The 19969-nt window shown below is 44.8% G+C and overlaps 1 protein-coding gene across 3 annotated transcripts in view; it reads left to right on the top strand.

The window, feature by feature from the left end:
* Positions 1-19969, top strand: part of EIF4E3 (eukaryotic translation initiation factor 4E family member 3) — a 46444-nt gene that overhangs the window by 7099 nt on the left and 19376 nt on the right. For all 3 annotated transcript variants that reach the window (XR_008629861.1, XM_055137073.1, XM_055137071.1), the window contains exon 2: positions 9294-9366. The gene's annotated coding sequence lies outside the window, so the exon portion shown is untranslated. The remainder of the gene's footprint in view (positions 1-9293; positions 9367-19969) is intronic.

The following is a 19969-nucleotide window of genomic DNA, read 5'->3' as shown; positions in this document are numbered from 1 at the left end:
AAATTAAGACAGGACTCAGCTGCTTCAAAATTGGCCTATTTCAATGCCTTTATCAGCTTTTCCTTTACATTTAATGATAATCCTGTCTTCAAAAAATCTCTTTGAGTAATGAGAGTGATGCTTTTCTGAAAATCACAAATTTTTCTTCTGACTCTCTTCAAAATGTTTGACTCTCCTTGCTATTACCAGTTCTTTTTTTAAAATTGAATCCCAGTGAGATACACAGTTACAAAGTTGTTCATGATTGGATTTCAGTCACATAATGTTCCAGCACCCGTCCACTTTCCTATCCCTTCACCAGTTTATATTTCCACCATCAATGCCCCAAGTTTCCCCCCCCCCCGACTCCCTGCATTTCTCTCCCTCTCTTTCACTCCGGTCGTTACGGTTTACAGTAGAGATACTGAAAGGGTATCATGTGTATCCCCTTACCTACTTCCAACACTCAGCTCTTGTCCAGAGTGATCGTTCCTGACTATTATTGTTATTCCCATTTCTTATGATGATATAATTAAGATTGCAGAGGCCAGCATAGATACACTTTGATATTAAACATATAATCATTTTGGGGGGAGGGGGGTGGAAGGGCCACACCTGACTGTGTTTAGGTTTTATTCCTGGCACTGTGCTGAGCCATCACTCTTGATAGTGATCAAGGATTTATATGTGGTGCCAGAAATCAAACCCCGTGTGCAAATGGCCTCAGTCTTTTAAGTATTCTTATATTCTCCCTAAGAGTCAGTGGGAGTCCGATGGGGCCCAGAGTTGCCACGTCAATCTTCCAAAAGATGTTGCCAGGTAATGGGCCTAATTGAATGGCAGAAGGTGTGTGTCCAGGTAGGTTTTGAGGACTCTTTTGTGTTTCTTTCTCTTGTAAGAAACATGTCCAGGTTCCTAGTAGTGTAAGTGGCACTATGGTCACTAAGAGTTATCCAGGTAATGCTTAAAATCATTTCCTTAGGTATTTACAGGAGCCTTTTCCCCAGAAACTTTATTTAGCTTTGTTGCTTATCTAATGGTATTGAGAAATTAGCTGAAAAGCAAAGATCAGGGACTGCTGGGTGGGACCCAAACCTCCCCCCCCAAAAAAAACCCACCAAACAAACAAAAAACCCAATGTAAATATCACACATGAAGCACAAAGTACATTTTTCCCCAACCCACCCCTTCATTTCTTGTATAAGAGAGAAGATAAAATGCCTTTGAAGCATTCAGATTTAAATTTAGTTGATTATGTGTTGTAGGTATTCTCAGACTTGCTTTAATGAGTAGACAAAGATGATTTCTCAATAGCACACTGTCTGCATGAAAATGGTACTTAGATGACCAGACACATGTTAGGTAGTTTAACCTAAGTTTGTTCAACCTTATTGTACTTCCTGCCTTCTTTTAACTCCCCAGTGTAAAGTAACTTTAACTAATTTTATGTAGTGAATCACAAGGTGCATTTCCTGGTATTCTGTTTTTAAGTTGAAGACATTCAAGAATAATAAAGCTAGCATTGGGAGTTTTGACCGTAGGAAACATAAAATTAACACTCCAGGCATCCTTCAGATTAATCATCTACTGGGTAGACCTGAATGTATCTGTTTCTACTTCTACCTTAATTATCTTGCTTTTGCAGTAACCACGCCTAAGTGGGAAGAAAGCAGTACTCACTGGAGCCATAGCCTTATGTGTAGAGAAACTTGCCTGCTGATGGACAGGGAGAGTTTCTGAGCTGTCTATGCAATTTGCATAGATTTCTTATTTTTTTCTTTTGAGTCACACCCAGTGATGCACAGGGGTTACTCCTGGCTTTGCACTCAGGAATTACTCATGGCATCCTATATGATCAAGGGGACCATATGGGATGCTGGGAATCAAACCTGGGTCAGCTGCATGCAAGGCAAACGCCCTACCCACTGTACTATCATTCCAGCCCCTACACTGACTACTTATATCTCTCTCTCCCACAGGTTAGAAAATGCATTTTTCCTCTGAAGTTTTAATTGTTCTCTCATATGTTCTTGTTCTGCCAATAATGATGACAGTGACATCAGCACTAACAGCTTAGTAGCTGCCAGACACTGTTATGTTTTGTGTAGAGCTAGCTTGTGTGGCCCAAGTAAAAAGCAATGGAGTGGACACCATATTATCAGCAAGTTGAAGATAGAGTCAGAAAGGGTCAGACTTATTACTCAGCAGGTAGATAACAGTGCTGCTATTCGAACTCAAAGCTTTTGAGTGTATAGATCATGTCTTTCGGTGGCATAGCTATTGACTCTGGGCTCAACACTGACTCTGGGCTCAACGGGACCTGGGAGCAAAGATCCTCTGCCTGCTTCCCCCAATCTTGGTGACCCAGGGGTCACACCCATAAGCCATCTCCTTCCAGCACCAGATAATCTCCTCATCAGCCAGCCTCCAGAACTTACAGCTGCTTCTCCAAGAAGGGAACATAAAATGGGGCCCCCATAGCCATGCCACCATACTCTGCACATGGCTATTTTCACTCAGGGCGCCCCAGAGAGTTGGTGGGTGAGAGCCCCCCCTGCCCCAAGGGATCCAACCCAGGCAGCCGACCTCTACTGCCCAACTGCCGCCACACTCCAGGCAGCTTTCCTCATGCTCGGGCTGAGCCTCATGCATGAGTGAACATATTCCTGGACTGCATATCATTATAGAGGGAAATATACATATATGTCTCTCGGAGAGCCCAGCAAGCTACTGAGAGTATCCCACCCACATGGAAGAGCCTGGCAAGCTCCCTGTGCTGTATTTGATATGCCAAGAACGGCAACGATAACAGGTCTCATTCCTCCAATTGTTGGGAAAGACGAGTAAGGAGAGGCTGCTAAAAAGGGCTCTAAAAATGGAGACTTTACTGGCACCACACCCTCTCAAGTAAATTGATGAACAATGGGGTGACAGTGATACAGTGATACAGATCATGTTTTTGGTTGTGATAGTGTTTATACTGGTGGAAGGGCCACTTGGTGCTAAGAACTGAATCTAGGAATGTACTCTTCTTAAAGTTGAACTGCATTCCTGGCCCAAAGGCTTTCCTGTTGTCCTGCCATGATCTCTCTGTTTTATTTGGTGAAGTATCTTGCTTATCTGACCCCAGAAAAATTGCCTTGTGAACATCCTGCCTCGTGTTACTTGTGTACTGTTTGGGAGTATCATTACTTTCAAGGATTTGGTGACCATCTCACCCTTTCCTGCATCTCTGCATTTGCCTCCTTTCCATAGTATGGCTAACCTGATGGAGATCAGGGAGAGACCAGCTTTCCAGAATCATAAGTGAACTCGAGTCAGAAGACTGCAAAGGGATTTGTCATAAGACATGCCCCACGTGACTGCTCATACTGATTACAGCTGCTTGGATTTTATTGAGAAGGTACAGCCTCATCCAAGAGGAGAATCAGAGCCAAGTGGCCCAGGAAGAGGCCAGATCTGCTGCTTCCACATGGACTCACTCAGACTGTCTGTTCCTGTAAAATGGGGATAACAACACAAACTTGGCAGGATTATAGTAAGGCTTAGAAATAGTATATTCAAGACTTCTGATCCAGGGCAAGAAAATAAAACCATTATCACATTAATATCATTATATCAAGGGGGGCAGTCTAACTCTGAAACATGACTCATCCAGGGGGGTTTCCATATGTATGCTCTGTAAAGAAGATGACCTCAGGCTCAGAGGGATGCAAATAAGTCCTGATTCTGTGGTTCTGTCATCCCTTTTTATTCTGGGGCCAGATAAGCAAGAAAGATACTTTACCAAATCAAACAATGAGACTGTAGCAGGACGACAGGAAATTCCTTGGGAATGCAGTTCAAGTTTAAGAAGAGTGCATATCAGGGTTTCAATTCTGGGCACCAGCTGGCCCTTCCACCACTATGAACCCCATCACAGCCAAAGCCCCCATATCTCTGATTTCATCTCCTTCTTGCAATGTCAGAGTGTGGAGTCCTCTCGCAGTTTTCTCTCATGCCTCATCCCCAGGTCAATACAAGAGGACCTAAACACTCTTTCTTTGACTTTGGGAGTCGGGGGGACTCGTGGAGCAGGGGTGCCAGAACTAGAACATAATATGGACTCCACAAGGATGCTCGTCAGCTGAAAGAAGTGTGCAGTGAAGCTTGATTGGTTTAATCAACTGTCAGATCGCCCAGACCATTCAATGTCTCTAGTATGGTTTTCCAGTGTCGACTCTGAATGATTGAGACTGTTATGGGTTGTTCGAGACCCAGCCGCATGCCTGGCCTTTGCCCACTAGATGTCAGTAGCATCCCCCTCAGTTGCATCAACAGAACTTGTCCAGCTGTTTCCTCTTGGGGCAGCACCACCTCTCCCTCCTTGGCAGTGATCCTTGGTCTGCAGAGAAAGCTTTTGATTAGCAAGCAGTCCCTTGAGATTGATCATATCAATGGGGTAGAAAAGCATTTCTTAAAGATACAGGAATCTACTATGTACGTATATGATGCCGGTAAAAGTTTCTTTCATTGAAGTCCCTGACAAACATTACCCTTCCACCTTTACCCCCCCGCCCCAACTGTTAGAGTAATGGGGGATGAGGATACAGACAGCTGCTCCCAGGTCCTCAAGCCTGCCAGGCGCAAACAGCGGTAACAGTGGGCAGGGCAGCAGCTTCTGCTTCAACTGTGCACCAGCGAGTCCAGGGCAGATTGACCTTTTACAACACAGATTCTTTAAAAATCTTGGCTTATTTTAATTTGGTCCCAGGAATCTATTGTTAGTGTTCTACTGGGAAAACTAGGATGGATGTCACTTTTTTTTTTCTTTTCAGAAGAACACATGCTAGACAGAAATAATCTCCACCCATCTGCCCTTTTAAAAATCAGTTTTGTGGATCTACCCTGGTTTTGCATGTTAATGACCTCTGGGGTCCAGGAATGAGGTATAGACACACGGTCCTTTTCTCTGTCATGTAGCAGATTTGATTTGCGAAAGGATTTGAGACTTGAACTGACCAAGCCAGCCATTGAATGCCACCTAATGTTGCTTTTTTTTTCCCCCGCTTTTTGGGTCACACCTGGCGATGCACAGGGGTTACTACTGGCTCTGCACTCAGGAATTATTCCTGGCAGTGCTCAGGGGACCAATTGGGATGCTGGGAATTGAACCCAGGTTGGCCGCATGCAAAGCAAACACCCTATACGCTGTGCTATTGCTCCAGCCCCTCACCTGACGTTGCTTTATCTGTTACTTTGACACTTGGATGTTTGCATTGCTACACAGGTAGAAGGAAACTTTAAGATCACAGAATCCAGTCTCCTCTTTTTAGAAACTGGGAAACTGAAGTTTCAGAGAATCCAACAGAATGCCTTTGAAATGCCAAGGCATCAGCATCATAAGATGTTAAATGTTAATATTATATTACTAGAAGGTGAGCCTTGGTTTTTGTGAAAATCTCTTTTAATTTTAACCCTGCTCCATTCTAAAAAGTCACTTGGACACAATCTTGTATTTCAAAAGGCAGTCAGAAAATTGGTGGTCTGGATAAGAACACTGAGATATAAATATTGCAAACCACAATGCCCAAAAGGAGAGGGGGGGTAGAGGGAGCGAGAAAGGAAGAGGGAGAGCGAGATAGAGACAGAGAGAAAGAGAGAGAGAGAAGAAAAGCACCTGCCATAGAGGCAGGCAGGGGGTGGGGATGGAGGGTGATGGGAGGGAACCTGGGGACACTGGTGCTGGGAAATATACACTGTGGAGGGCTGGGTGTTGGAGTATTATATGACTGAAATCCAATAAAGAACAGCTTTGTAAGGGTCTCTCTCACAGTGATTCAATTAAAAAGTGTTGGTTTTCTTTTTTTAAAAAAAAGAGAGTGAACACACAGAGTGAATTGCAGAGCCCCATGAAAGTGTTCAGGTGGGTAAGAGACATAGCAGGTAGGGTGCCTGCTTTGCTCAGGGCTGACCCTGGTGCAATCCTTGGCACCACATATGGTCCCTCAAGCATATCCTGGAGTGATCCCTGAGCACTGAGCCAGAAGGAACCCCTAAGCGTCACCAGGTGTGCTCCCCCCAGGAAAAATAATATGTTTTAAGTGTGTAGATAACTTGGCTGTATCATTCGCAGTGAAAGGTAAAGAGTGGGAATTTTAGATAGGTCCCCTGTATTAAAATCAGTGTTTTGTGTCTTTGGACAAGGTGTGAACTTCTCAAAGTCCCAGCTTGCTCACCTGTAAAATGGTAAAATAATAGTGACAGCTGCCAGGGCCCAGTGCTGTAATGAGGTGAGTCACTTAGAGTCCCATCGTCCAGCCCCCACACAGCCACTGTTCCCCGCTCCTTACACTAGGAAGGGCTGCCATCTCAGTTTTTTCCTGCAGCCCTCTCTGCACTCTGGAAACATGGCCAGTAATTGTCTTCTGACCTGAAATGTTGATATAAGTCTAGAACATGGAGATAGAGGCATTTAAAAAAGAGGAGTATAAAGCAAATACTCGCTATTGATTTTCTTTTCACATCGTATGTGTTTTAGTTGACACTGCTGTATGAGGCAAATATTCAGATTTTTAAGCCATAAATTGTAGTATGACTTTAAAAAATTAAAAGCAGGAGTATACTAAAATTTAAAAGATAAAGAGCATATGTCTTTCCCTCTTTGAACCCTCAGGACCCTCATCCCACTCCTTTAGGAAGCAAGTCCTGGATATACTCTTCTGTGCGCTTTGAGTTATCCAGTATATATTGACTGGACACACTGGGTGGAGAAATCAGCAAAACTTTCAGAAGGAAGAAAAATCTATGTAGCAATACATGCCTCTAGATTGTCATATAAAAGCAATAGATTTGGGGTGTGTGTGAAGAATGCAGAAAAGATTAATTTAAAAAGTTTTTATCCAGTCCTTTTGTAATTCAGAGGAAAAGCAGTACAGTATAAAATTGTGCTTTATTGGTTTTCTGGAGGGTGAGCAAGGCACACCCAGTGGTATTCAGGGTGTATTCCTGACTATATGCTCAGCAGTGACCCCTGGCAGTGCCTTGGGGCCCATATTTGGTGCCAAGAATTGAATGGTGTCAGCCATGTGTCAGGCAAGCACCTTACATCCTGTGCCCTATTCAATCCCGAAAGTCTGCTTGAAAGGTAAATTGCTGTTCAGTATCCCTAACTTTTGAGTACTCTAGTCAACCTGCCCACAGCCTAGCAGGTCCTGACACATTGTTGCCAGACTTAAAGCCTACAATAGGAAACAACGTGCAATTATAGTTTCTGTTACAGGTTTGCTTTGTGACAGGGAAATATGCTTGGGCAACAGTGCAGTGTTCAGGGATGGAACCGCAGGCTCCAGCAGGCTCCAGCCCTGCCTTCTGCTCTGCGTGGGATTTGCCAGCCGAGATGACAGTTCAATATAAGGTTGTGCAGCTGTGGTGGAGTCTCTCCCTTGGTGCTGGGGATGCCCCGCCTCACCCCCGTGGTGATGCATCCAGCGATGCTGGAGGGACCATGTGGTGCTGGGGATTGAACTGGGATCAGCTGCGTGCAGAACATGTACTCTAACCCTGGCATTATCTCTCTAGCTCCTGGATTTGCTTCTTAAGAAGACCATCTATTGGATATACAAATAACTAGACAAATACACTTCAGGGGAGATTTATTTATTGGACTTCACTTGCTCTGTGGGGATTCTTGTTCAAATGAGCCCCAGATGGATCCAAAGTTGTGCTGCCTTAGTGAGCCCTAGAGAAGGGATTTTATTCAGAAATGCTTATGGGGCCGAGGGGGTTGGGCCACAGTGGGCTGTGCTCAGGGCTCACTCCTGACTCTGTGCTCTGAGCACTGCCGGGAAACCATACATGGTTCTGGGGATTGAACCAGAGTTGTCTGCATGCAAGGCCAGCAGCTTACCCCTGTGCTATCTCGCTAGCCCCAGGAATGCATTTTTGAGGATCACTCTTTGGTGTGAAACGTAGCCTGCAAGTGCTGCCACTTATCCCCAGGCCCACCATGCACCTGGGCATTGGTAGCACTTGGATCTGTCTTGTTCCCACTGAGAATAAGCCACAAGGTTTTCATCCATATCACTAATGTGGTAATATTAGTCAGATTGCAATGGCTTAATGACTGTGATAATGCAACGGCTTAATGACTGTTTTGAAAAACCAACACCTTGAGAGCCCCTGGGCCTTGTTCTGATGAGATGAGGGCAACAGAGTCCATGGCTCGGAAGGGGGGGTGTTTCTTTCATAGACCCCAGATCCTAGTGGGTCGGCTGAGAGCCCATTTTATGCTCTCAGCAATCGTCTTGCATCTCACCTAACAACCAAGCAGGGGCTGTTCTTGAATCACCGTTTTAGGCCTGTAGACCTGGATCCCGCTTTCCTTGAGCAAGAATTGCTAGTTCAGTATAGGGAGAAAGAAAAGGTGACCAGAATGGACGCAATCCCGGTGCATTGAGTGGAGGGTGAGTAAACCTGTGTCCTCTGTCCTGCAGTCACCAGAAATGGTGCTGGAATAAGGCAGCTTTGCTGGTGAATAAACCTGTCGTAGGTTGCCATCTAGTGGAATGTATAGAAAAGTAAAGATTAATGTATTCTGGCCACAAACATTCAATGGAGCTCATTAAAACCCTGAAAACATTTTCTGAAGGGAAGTGCTTTGGAAACACATGCAAATTGAGGTGATGTTACAGACAGCCGCCAGTGATCACGTTTTCTTAAAGTTGGCTACACAGCACTCTGTTCTGAGGAGCTCATGAAGATGTACCCACCGAGAAACTAACATAGTTTTCAAACATACGGCCAGGTTGAGACCCAGCATTTTTACAGTCTTCTATATAATGAGCATGGTTTCTTGTCTTTAAGCCCTAGAAAAATGCTTGGTTATTGCTAGGTTATTTTATTTTATCTTGGGTACTGGAGTTTATAGACTCTTACTGATCGGATTTCACACCTGACATATTCCACGTCCACAGCCTCCATCCAGATGTCCGTCTCCTTCCCCTGTTGTCCCAGTCTCTTACCCAACCCTTACAAAATTATTTTAGGTTTTTTATTTTTATTTTTTTAAATGCTGTTTAAAGGTTTCTATTACCTTTCTTGCTTATCCTTCCTCTCCCCCAACCACTCATTAAATCACCGAAGGGAAAGAGTATGTGTATTCTTAGAAGCAAGCTTCACATCAGAGTATGGATTTTCCACCTTGACTCCTACAGTATTTCCCAAGGTTCAGTTCTGTGGGCCTGACTGGCATGAAGCCCTGGTGGCTTAGATCGTGGATGGCTCGTGACCACTGATGCATTGTTTGTGTCTTTTCCTCTGCCCTGTTTGCATAGATCTCTCCCTGGTGCCACAGCAGCCAAGTGTGCGTCTAATCTGAAGAACATTTACACGGTGCAGACAGTGCAGGTAAGCTCCAGAGAGGGCCGCGCCCTTTCACCCTGGTCTGGGGCGGACCCCTGAGTTCTATATCCTGCAAATTGCAACCGACCCCTGCTCCCAGGCTCTGCTTAGGCTCTCTGCCTGCTACACAGACTTCCAAATGGCCTGCCTTCCTTGGCAATGTGGGTACTCCCTGCAGCCTCCTGAGCCTTTGTGGCCCCTCCCAGGCGGCCCCCCAAGGCGCCTCCATTCACATACCATCTCTGCCTCTCCCTCTCCTCCCTCCCAGCTGTCTCCCACCATGCAAGGTGGCAGAGGCCCCACCTGCAAGGGTATAGGAGCTGTGGATCACGTGTGGGAGCAGGAGAATGGAATATCTTTCCCCCACTTCACCTCCTACTCAATTCTGTTGTCCCCAGCTGGACGCCTTTAATTTATGGGTACAAAGGGCACCCTCCTCCATGGGTGGTTTGTGAGGTGCAAATGAGATCACATTCTCACCATACTTAGCAGAATACCTGGTTCAGAATAGGTTCTCTACAGTATGAGTTTTTCCTTCTCTTAATTCTTCCTCCATCCAACCCTGAGGGTGTTTTTGAGAAGCAATTTATGCAACTGATGATCACCTAATGCAAATTCTGTCGAGTTTCTCAGATTCCTGTCTAGTTTAATACTGTCATAATTTAGGACTGAAGCAATAGTACAGTGGTGCTTTGCCTTGCATGAAACCAACCCAGGTTCGATCCCCGATACCCTATATGGTCCTCCGAGCCTGCCAGGAGTAACCCCTGAGCACCTCCAGGTGTGCTTCCACCACCAACACCAAAAAAAATTGTCATAATCCAAAGGCAGCTTTAAAGATGCTTTGAGTGTTGCAGAAGAGTCCGACATAAATAGCTTTCCTTTGTAAGCCCCCTCAATCTTTCAGTGTCTTGGAAATTCCAATCGTTTGGTGTCTAGATTGTGTCTCTTAGGGTGCCTTCCATGTGCAGATGCAAAACAAGGTCCATTTTTTCCAGTCCTGCATCACCCAATACCTGAGTCAGAACATCCAGCCTATGTACTCCAGGGATTCCAGAAATCTGACATGAGGTGCCAGGCCTGCCCACCATGGGCATGTGCAGGGTCTAAAGGCAGAGGCCCAACCCAAACCAACTATGATTTGATTGGGAACATGACATAAGCCCATGGAAAGCAAACTCACAGTGCTGCTATAAATAATCTTCTGGTGCCAGGTACAAGTGTCGACACAGGACAGCACCCCGGCATCAGTCCTGAGGGATGGAGGCTCTCCGAGTCCCAAAGAGGTTCTTTCTCCTCACCCTCGGTCACAATGCATTCGAGTTACCTCTGCCAAGCTGCATTGTATGAACTTCAGACCACTTGATTTTGAGGCCTATAGTGAAGTTCTCAGTGTATACAAAGTGTTACACTTGATACACTTTGACAGAGGTACACAAACACGTAGCCATCATCCCAAAAATTTAAGAAAAAATTTTCACTTCATGCCAGGGATTCCTTCATGCTCTTCCAGCCCCCTTTTTTCATCTCTATCATTATAACATTAGTTTTGTTTGTTGTTGATCTTCATGTGTATGGAATTAAACTACACAGCACTTTATTTTCATTTAGTTGATACTAACAGGTGAAATGAATGAATGAATAAATGAGAAATTAATGAATCACCCACATTCCTTATTTTCTGGGTCACAACAGAATGCTCAAATAAGGATCAATTAAACCAGTGTTTCTCATGCTTTTTCTACCATCGTGGCCCACTTCTGATCATGTTTCCTTCCTGAGTCCCCACCCCCACCACCTACCCTATGGGTTGGCTCCTTACTCTAATAACATGGAAAATTTTACCTTTGTTTCCCTTGTAAGATCTCAGGAGCCCTAGGGGGCCATATAGACCATGGTCGAGGAACACTTGGTTAGACTACATGTTATGCATTTCCCAGTAGGGCAGTATTAAGTCCTGGTATGGAGAAAAAAAATCCCTTAATACATAAAGCACATATATGTAGCACTATAGTACTGTCGTCTTGTTCATTGATTTGCTCGAGCGGGCACCAGTCATGTCTCTATTGTGAGACTTGTTGTTACTGTTTGGGGCATATCGAATACCCCACAGGTAGTTTGCCAGGCTCTGCCCTGTGGGCAGGATACTCTCAGTAGCTCTCTGAGATGGACGGAGAAATCGAACCTGGGTCAGCCACATAGAAGGCAAATGCCCTACCCACTGTGCTATTGCTCCAGCTCAAAGCACATATATACATAGAGATAAAGTGGTGCACAGTCCCTGGATTAAAATTGCAGGAGGGATCAATTGATCAGTGAGAAGTCCTCCTTCAGGTTGGGTTTGGGGTCATGCGAATAAAACTGTGCTCTGCTCAGGAAGGCCCTGTGTATCCCTGACATCTCTGTTCCCTCATCTTTAAACCAAGATAGTAGCAGTTAGCTACAGATAATAACGGCGGCCTACGGCTGAGAATGAGATGAGGTTGCATGAAGTTCCTAGTAGCTTGGCATCCAAAAGGAGCCCAAGTGCTGGCAGCTTTTCTGATGTTGGTTTCTGCACCTGGGCACCAGCAACTTCTGGTGAGGATATGTGCCAGGGTGGCACGGGAGGAGTAGAGCAGTCACACCTCCTGGCTTGTGCTAGCTTCACCTCCACAGGCCAGCTTGGGTAAGTTGCTTTGTCTCTAGCAGGTATGCCCCAGATTATGACATTAACATCTCTGTGTAAAAACATCAAACTTCTTAGGAACTTTGAAGCTTCAGCAGCACAGTGCCCTTAAATATGATCCTTCTTTATTATTTATTAATTCATTTTTTGTAATGGATCCCCATGACGTACGGCTACAGACTTACAAACTTTCATGGTTACATTTCAGTCATACGATGTTCAAGTACCCATCCCTCCACTAGTGCCCATTCTCCACCACCAGTGATCCCAGTGTGACTCCCCCTACCCCCACCTCATCCCCCCCCCACTTCACCCCACTTCTGTGGCAGGGCATTCCCTTTTGCTCTCTCGCCTTTTGGGTGTTGTGGTTTACAGTAGAGGTATAAAGTGGCCATAATCTTAGATCTATAGTCTATTTTCAGCACGCATCTCCCATCCCGAGAGGACCCTCCAAACACCCTTTACTTGGTGTTCCCTTCTCTATCTGATCTGTCTTTTCCCCAGCACGTGAGGCCGGGTTCCAAGACATGGAGCAAACCTCCAGGTCCTTATCTTTACTACTCTTGGGTGTTAGTCTCCCATTCTGTTACTTTATATTCCACAAATGAGTGCAATATTTCTATGTCTGTCCCTCTCTTTCTGACTCATTTCACTTAACATGATACTTTCCATGTTGATCCGCTTATATGCAAATATCATAACTTCATCTTTTCTAACAGCTGCATAGTATTCTATTGTGTTGATGTCAAATATGGCCCTCTTATGTAAGAACTAGTTTGTTTGCTGATACTCATTTTATTTTATTTTTTGAGTGTTTTTTAATTTTTTTTTTTTTAAATAATTTTATTGAATCACCATGTGGAGGGTTACATAGTTCTCAGGATTATGTCGGTTATACAATTCTCAAACACCCTTCCCTTCACCAGTGCCCATCTCCCATCACCAACCCCCCCAGTATACCTGCCACCCCCTCCCACCTCCCCAGTCCCCACCCTTGTACATGATAAGTTCCACTTCGTTTATGCCTTATCTCGATTACATTCCATGTTTCAACACACAACTCACTACCGTTGTTGGGGTTTCCCCCAAAAAAGGAAAGCAGTCCTATTGCCAAGGAGGCATTTGATAGTTCTCCACTGCTAAGAATATAGAGATATTAAGTCCCGCTGTTTGTTACATAACTTTTCTTTTTCCCCCTTGCCCCGCGCCACCGAGTTCACGCCTGTTTGGTAATCACCACGCTGCCTGACAAGGGAAAAAAAAAACCGAAAAGGATGGTTATTTCCCGTCATCGGCAGGCGTGGGGCTCTGGCTTAGTTGATAGACTAGTAGAGTTCATAATTTTTCCCCTTATATCCCATTCCCACGCCACCAGGTCTGTTTGCTTAATGGACGTCACACTATGTTTGACACCACGCCGCGTTTCTTCCCGAGAAAGAAGGATATTTCTTCTCAGCCGGCGTGGGGATATAGCTTAGTTCAGTCTAGAGAGATGGCTACCACTTTGATTGCCTTCAATATTTCAGCAACAGACTTACTATTCTTGTTAGGATCTCCCACAAAAGTCCGACCCATTAAAAAGGGACATATTACATATTGCTGATGCTAAGATGACATTAGGTCGCGCGGCCGCGACAGCGGCCGCGCGGTTTTGGGTTTCTGTATAAAGTCCAGGGAAAGTACAACCAGAAATAACATCACTACAAACTTTTACCCTTTTATGGTGCTCATAAGATGGAGAAGCCTAGAGAGAGGCTCGGCGTCTCCATTTTGCGCTCAGGAAAACCGCGGATCCTGCGCTGTGCTCAGGGGGGAGGTGTGGAGAGAGAGAGAGGTTAAAAGAATTGGGGGATGCCCGGCTCCCACTGTTTCAGCGCACCGTGGGGTCTCTGGTCCCATGCCGGAGCTAGTTCAGTGGGCTGTTTGGAGTCCAAGAGCGCTTCCTTGGGCTCTTCCATCATGCTCGCTCCGCAGCAGGGTCCAAAGGGAAGCGCACGTGGGGGAGGTGGGTTTAAGTATCTATCTGCTGTGGGCGGGGGTCGCTGCCCCCGCCCCCTGGGGCCTCCCGCAAGCGCGCGCGCCTCCCGTTTCAGCTGGATCGCCGTCTCCATTTTGCGCTCAGGAAAACCGCGGATCCTGCGCTGTGCTCAGGGGGGAGGTGTGGAGAGAGAGAGAGGTTAAAAGAATTGGGGGATGCCCGGCTCCCACTGTTTCAGCGCACCGTGGGGTCTCTGGTCCCATGCCGGAGCTAGTTCAGTGGGCTGTTTGGAGTCCAAGAGCGCTTCCTTGGGCTCTTCCATCATGCTCGCTCCGCAGCAGGGTCCAAAAGGGCGTGTTTTTTAATTTTTTATTGAATCCTGGGAAGATAGTTACAAAGTTTTCATGATTGTGTTTCAGACATAAAATGATCAAACACCCATCCCTCCACCATTATACATTTTCCACCACCAATGTTCTCAGTATTCCCCTCCCCCAACCCTTCCCTGCCTCTATGGCAGACAGTTGCCTTCTTACTCTCTCCCTGGGACTTTATGGTTTGCAGTACAGATACTGAGACGCCGTCATGTTTGGTCCTTTATCTACTTTCAGCACACATCTCCCATCCCCGAACGATCCCTGCCCCATGATTAACTTGGTGTTCCCTTCTCTATCCCAGCTATCTTCTCCCCCAGCTCATGAGGCAGGCTTCCAACTATAGATTAATATTCCTGGTCCTTGTCTCTGCTGTCCTTGGGTGTCAGTCCCATGTGTTATTTTATATTCCACAAATGAGTGCAGTCATTCTATGCCTGTCCCTCTCTTTCTGCCTCATTTCACTTAGCATGATATTCTCCATGTCCATGCACTTATAAGCAAATTTCATTACTTCATTTTTCCTAACAGCTGCATAGTATTCCATTGTGTAGATATACCACAGTTTTTCTAACCAGTCGTCTGTTCTCAGGCACTGAGTTGTTTTCAGATTCTGGCTATTGTGCACAGTGCTGCAATGAACGTACAGCTGCAGATGTCATTTCTACTGTGCTTTTTTGGAGTGCTGGTTTTTAAAGTCCTCTGAGGACATTCTTTTTATCCCATGACTTTTAAATTTGGGAGTATAGCTTCTCGAAGTCTTTGTCTTTTCACTAAAAACCTGCCTCCCTAACCATATCTATATTTCCCACTCTTTTCAACCCCCTTCTATATTTAGATTATCTGTAAAAACTATACTATTAACAGTCACTTGGCCTAAAAGACACATCTTTCTATAGTTGGAGATTCTTCAGGAAGTTAGAGATATTGATGGGGTGGAATTATTTTCCCCTTAATTAGCTGGGGAGAGAGAAGCTGAGGGGTAAGTGACCCAAAACATCCTGTGGACACATGTAGTCCCCCTGGACCTCTGGGACCAGACCGCCTCCTCTTCTCTGCTTCTTTCGTTCCTTCCACCGTGGCCTTCCCTGGAGTGAGGAGGCGTGTTCCTCCAAAGGCCCGATGCTTATAACCCCTGCCTGAGGACACGCGCCTCAGGGCCAACAATAATGCTCTCTGCTTGGAGTTAAAATGCTTTCATTCCTGCCTTTCTTGGAAAATTCCAGTTTTCATCTACATGTATTTTCCAGATGCTTATTGATTCCTTTTGTAAACGATTTCCAAATGAGACTCTTTTCTCCTGCATTTCTGCCACTTTGTAGATGCAGTGCAGAAGAGAACACAGCTTCTTAGCAGGTCTGGTCTGAACTATTAGAGCATGAAGAGGTACCTGCCACATGTGAATGACCAGGGAGGAGTCTCATTCAGTCTTGCGCTGAAAGAGTCCACCCCCCAAAACTTACTCCTTATGCATTTTATCCCTCAAGTTTCTTTGTTGTTACCTTCCAGATTTTGCCACATTGTGTCCCACTTGTACTATACCTAGTATTTCCCATAAATTAATTTTTTAAATTTATGTAATATATGAAACTTCATGTTTTCCTGTGAATGCTTATTCCATAACACTTATTATAAACAATATATAGCCAATCTTTTAAGCCAAGAAAATGTCCTTTCAGCACTCATGTATTGCCACAATAATAGCACTATACATTGTTCCTTATCAGAAAGATGTGGGGTTACTTTGCTCTTAAAAGACATTCTGTTAGGACAGCTTATTACATAACAAATCATTGGGAAAGAAAGACGGAGAGAACCCCCCCCCATTTCAAAAGAAGTCTTATAGATCAATATTGATAATGAAGGCCGTGATTGATTCAGAGTATTCACAGTCCTGGGCCTGGAGGGCAACTGAGTAACCCACCTGGGTGTAGGGAAGAGAAAGAGAAGCCATGCTGTAAAGAGAGGGAGATTCTGCAGCCAGCTTCATAGTTCCGTTTAACACAGATGCAGTGCCAAGTTCAACAAGGTTCTTTGAACTGCAATGTGTTTATTGCATGTAGAATGGTGTCAGCACTTAGAGTAACAGTCCAGCTGTGAAAAGTAGAACTATTGTCCTGCCATCAGAAGATGAGATATTGCCGACAGGTCAGTTACCCTTTATCATTGGGTATCCTTTATCAGATGGTCTGCTGGCCATTATGTTGGTGGCTTGAGGACTGAGGGCAGAGATTAGGTCCTGCAAAGTCAAAGTTAGGTAGTCATTTCAAATGTGAAACTTGATTTTTCTGAAGGGAGTCAGCTGTGCCATCAAAAAACACTGCCATGTTCTTGCATAAGGCCAATTTTGAGTGGGAGTTTTCTGCCTTCCTCTCTGCCTAAGAGTAAGGCACGCCTCCCTTTCTCTCTGCCTAAGGGTGAGGCAAGCTTTCCCCCCTGAAGAGGCTTCTTCCCTATAACTGGAATCTGCATAACAAACTTTACTAGCCTGTGGCACCTACCCATAACCTACCACCTCCAGTAGCCCAACCCCACCTGCCTTGTTTTGCCTCTCCACAGTGGATCACTGTTCAAAGGGCATACAGTAAACCTCATGTGTCCATCCACTTATCTGGGTTTTCACTGTAAAGACCCCCGTACACTTAAAGCTGTTTGGCAGCAGCCAGGGGACAGACACCTTGGTGTGCGCTCAGGAAGCATCGCTCTGCCGTCTCCCCAGACTCTCCCGAAGGCCACTCTCCTGTTCCCTCAAAGCCCCACAGACCCAATGTTAGCCCACCAGCGTGGACTTTGCAGTTTGTTGCTGCCTGTGCATTTGGGACCCTAATCCCTTATTTCCTGTTTTATCCCTGAGCAGTTTTTCAAACTTTGGCTCTCCCTTTCAGTCAAGACCTTTGGAATTCAAAGCGAATACACTTTTTCTTTCTACTTCCCAGCCCTTGCACTGCAGAAGTCTTGCTTTCAGCCTGTCAGATCTGCTGTGCGTTTAAAGCATCCATCAAGCTCTTCAGTTGCACCTTTATTCGGAACTCTTATTTGCCTTCACAAGAAATGTCATTAATTCCATTGGTGGGAAGCAAACTCACTAACTAGAAATAAGGGATGAATGGTTTCAGTATTTTAATATTTCAAATATTTAAATATTTCAAAAACACTCTGCTTCTCACACACTCTCTGAAGAAAGCCTTGACACAGGGTGTTTTGATAGTTCTCGACCATGGTGTCTGTCACCACGTGGCACCGTTTTTTCTTGACTTCCTTTGAGCACATTCCTGTCTATCCTTCAGAACTTTGCACTAGATAATTGAGGAGGAAATGTGTGTATTTTCCTGGTAATGAATGATTGTTTGGAGAGACCTGTTACGGGAGCAATATTGAGTTGAGTTAGGTTGAGTTCAAGCATATAGTGAGTGAATCAACTCTTTCACTGCTCTAGAAGTGGAAGCGGGTGTAAGGTACACTCCGCCTTGAACCAAACGCAATGCCTGCAGGACAGCTACTAGTCATTTGGTGGTTCAGAGTCACTTGCCATCGTCTGAGGATCTGTTGCACACCTTCATGTTGCATTTGGCCATTAATCCCATGAAATAGCTTTGTTTGATTCCCCCCAAAAAACAGGAGGAAATTTGAGTTTTTAGGGCTTTGTGGTTGGGGGAGATTATCCAGAGAACCTTAGTTTTAAATCTGGGTAGATTTCATTGGATTCAAAGTTCATTTATTGGAGAACTCTCCATCCTGGCTCACTTTCTCAGGAGAAGAACCAGAATCACAGTAGAAAAAGGCCCCAGGACAGACAATTGAGTGCTAGTGGACAATGACTGCCCCCTACATTCCCAGAGGACTAGGGTTCATATCTGGTGTTCACAAATATGGACTGAATGAATGAATTTTTACACCCCTTCTCATCCTTGAGACTTGAAGAAAGTTAACTTTACATTTAGTTTTTTTAAGACCTTACTTATGGTTTCTGTTGGTAGACTAACTAGGATGAATTAACAAGTGTAATGGCTTTTGAAGTCTGTTTACAAAGTTCTATCTGTAGTAAATTTCAGTGTTGAAAAAAAATTAAAACCAACATTATAAGGTTGAGTTCAAGCTTCCAATGAGTGAGTCAAATCTATCACTTCTCTAGAGGTGGAAGAGGTGTAAGGAACACTCTCCCTCAAAACCAAATGCAGTAAATATTGTTTATATTGGTTGAAGTTGGCAACAACTTCATTCTAATTTCATTCCAACACCTTTATAATGGTGTGTTTTCAATGATGCCATCACATATTTAGTTCCCTTTCATGTATATGCTCTAATAAGTATATTACAGCAAGAGGTTAGTCTGTCACTGCATTTGAGCACTAATCCACTTCAGACTAGCAGTATAGCCAATGAACAAAATTACTTGTCTTGGGGCTGGAGCGATAGCACAGCGGGTAGGGCATTTGCCTTGCATGTGGCCGACCCAGGTTCAATTCCCAGCATCCCATATGGTCCCCTCAGCATCACCAGGAGTAACCCCTGTGCAATGCCGGGTGTGACCGAAAAAGCAAAAAAAAAAAAAAAAAAAAATCACTTGTCTAGTTTTTTTTTTTTTTTTTTTGAAGGGGGAGGCGTTGGGGAAGTTTCAAGACGTACTTCTAGATCTCCACACCTCAGCACAGAAAAGCTTAGAGTGCTTTTCTTCCCTTTGGAACAGGGGCAGCATTTTGCTGTTTGTTTTAAGTGGCTTCACAGGTAGCAAGTCAGGATCAGAGGACTCTGGCAGAGGTCCAAGGGCTGTTGCTCTAGTTAGTACGCCTTTTGGGAGACTTAACCAGCACCAAAGTCCTCTTTGTTTTCTCCAAGGGAGTGATTTTTGTTTTAGCCCAATTTTGTCCATCCCTCCTACACAGGCCATTTCTGCATCATAGAACAGTTCCAGGCAGTGACAATAATGACTATAGTTAAGGGCATTTACTGGTGGAAACACATCTTTAATAGGTGACCCTGGTGTTGCAACTGTAATGGTGGGACCCACAGCTTTCAGGATTGGACAAGGTGTGCCTAAAACATACAGTAATGTCTTGAAAGTAAATAGCTGTGTGGTTAAGAACACAGTTTCGGAGCCAGACTATCTGGTTTGAAAAACTCTGCCTGCTCACACCAAAGCCCTCTTCTCATTTACATAAGTTGCAGAATATTTGGTGGATGAGCACCTCAACCATGAGGTCTGCTCTAGGACCAATGGCTGCTGGAGGTCTGTTTTCTGTTTCCAATGAGCACCGTTTTCACAGGAAGAATCTAAGGTGCTCTTTAACCGACTGTCGGATATGTTTTTGCCTGCAGTTTTTATCTTACAGCTGTTGGCGTCCCTTGCAACTCTTTCACTTTTGCACATGATAGCTTCAGCAGCCCACAAGACATGCAAGACATGCAAGATAAGTACATCTTACTCCATCAGTGCTGCCGTGTTCACGACGCCCAAGGATTCACATTCTGTTGCTCAGCTGTTTCCCTCAGACCCATGGAAAGTTCACACAATCACCCTTTATTTTTCTCACTTACCAGAATATTTATCACTTGTGTTATATTCCTATGCATAGAATTCTGTGATCCATC

The sequence above is a fragment of the Sorex araneus genome, chromosome 4 (genome assembly GCF_027595985.1).
Source record: "Sorex araneus isolate mSorAra2 chromosome 4, mSorAra2.pri, whole genome shotgun sequence".
In the NCBI taxonomy this organism is placed as follows: domain Eukaryota; kingdom Metazoa; phylum Chordata; class Mammalia; order Eulipotyphla; family Soricidae; genus Sorex; species Sorex araneus.
Note: the sequence above shows the minus strand (reverse complement) of the source record. Positions and strands in the feature narration are given on the sequence as shown.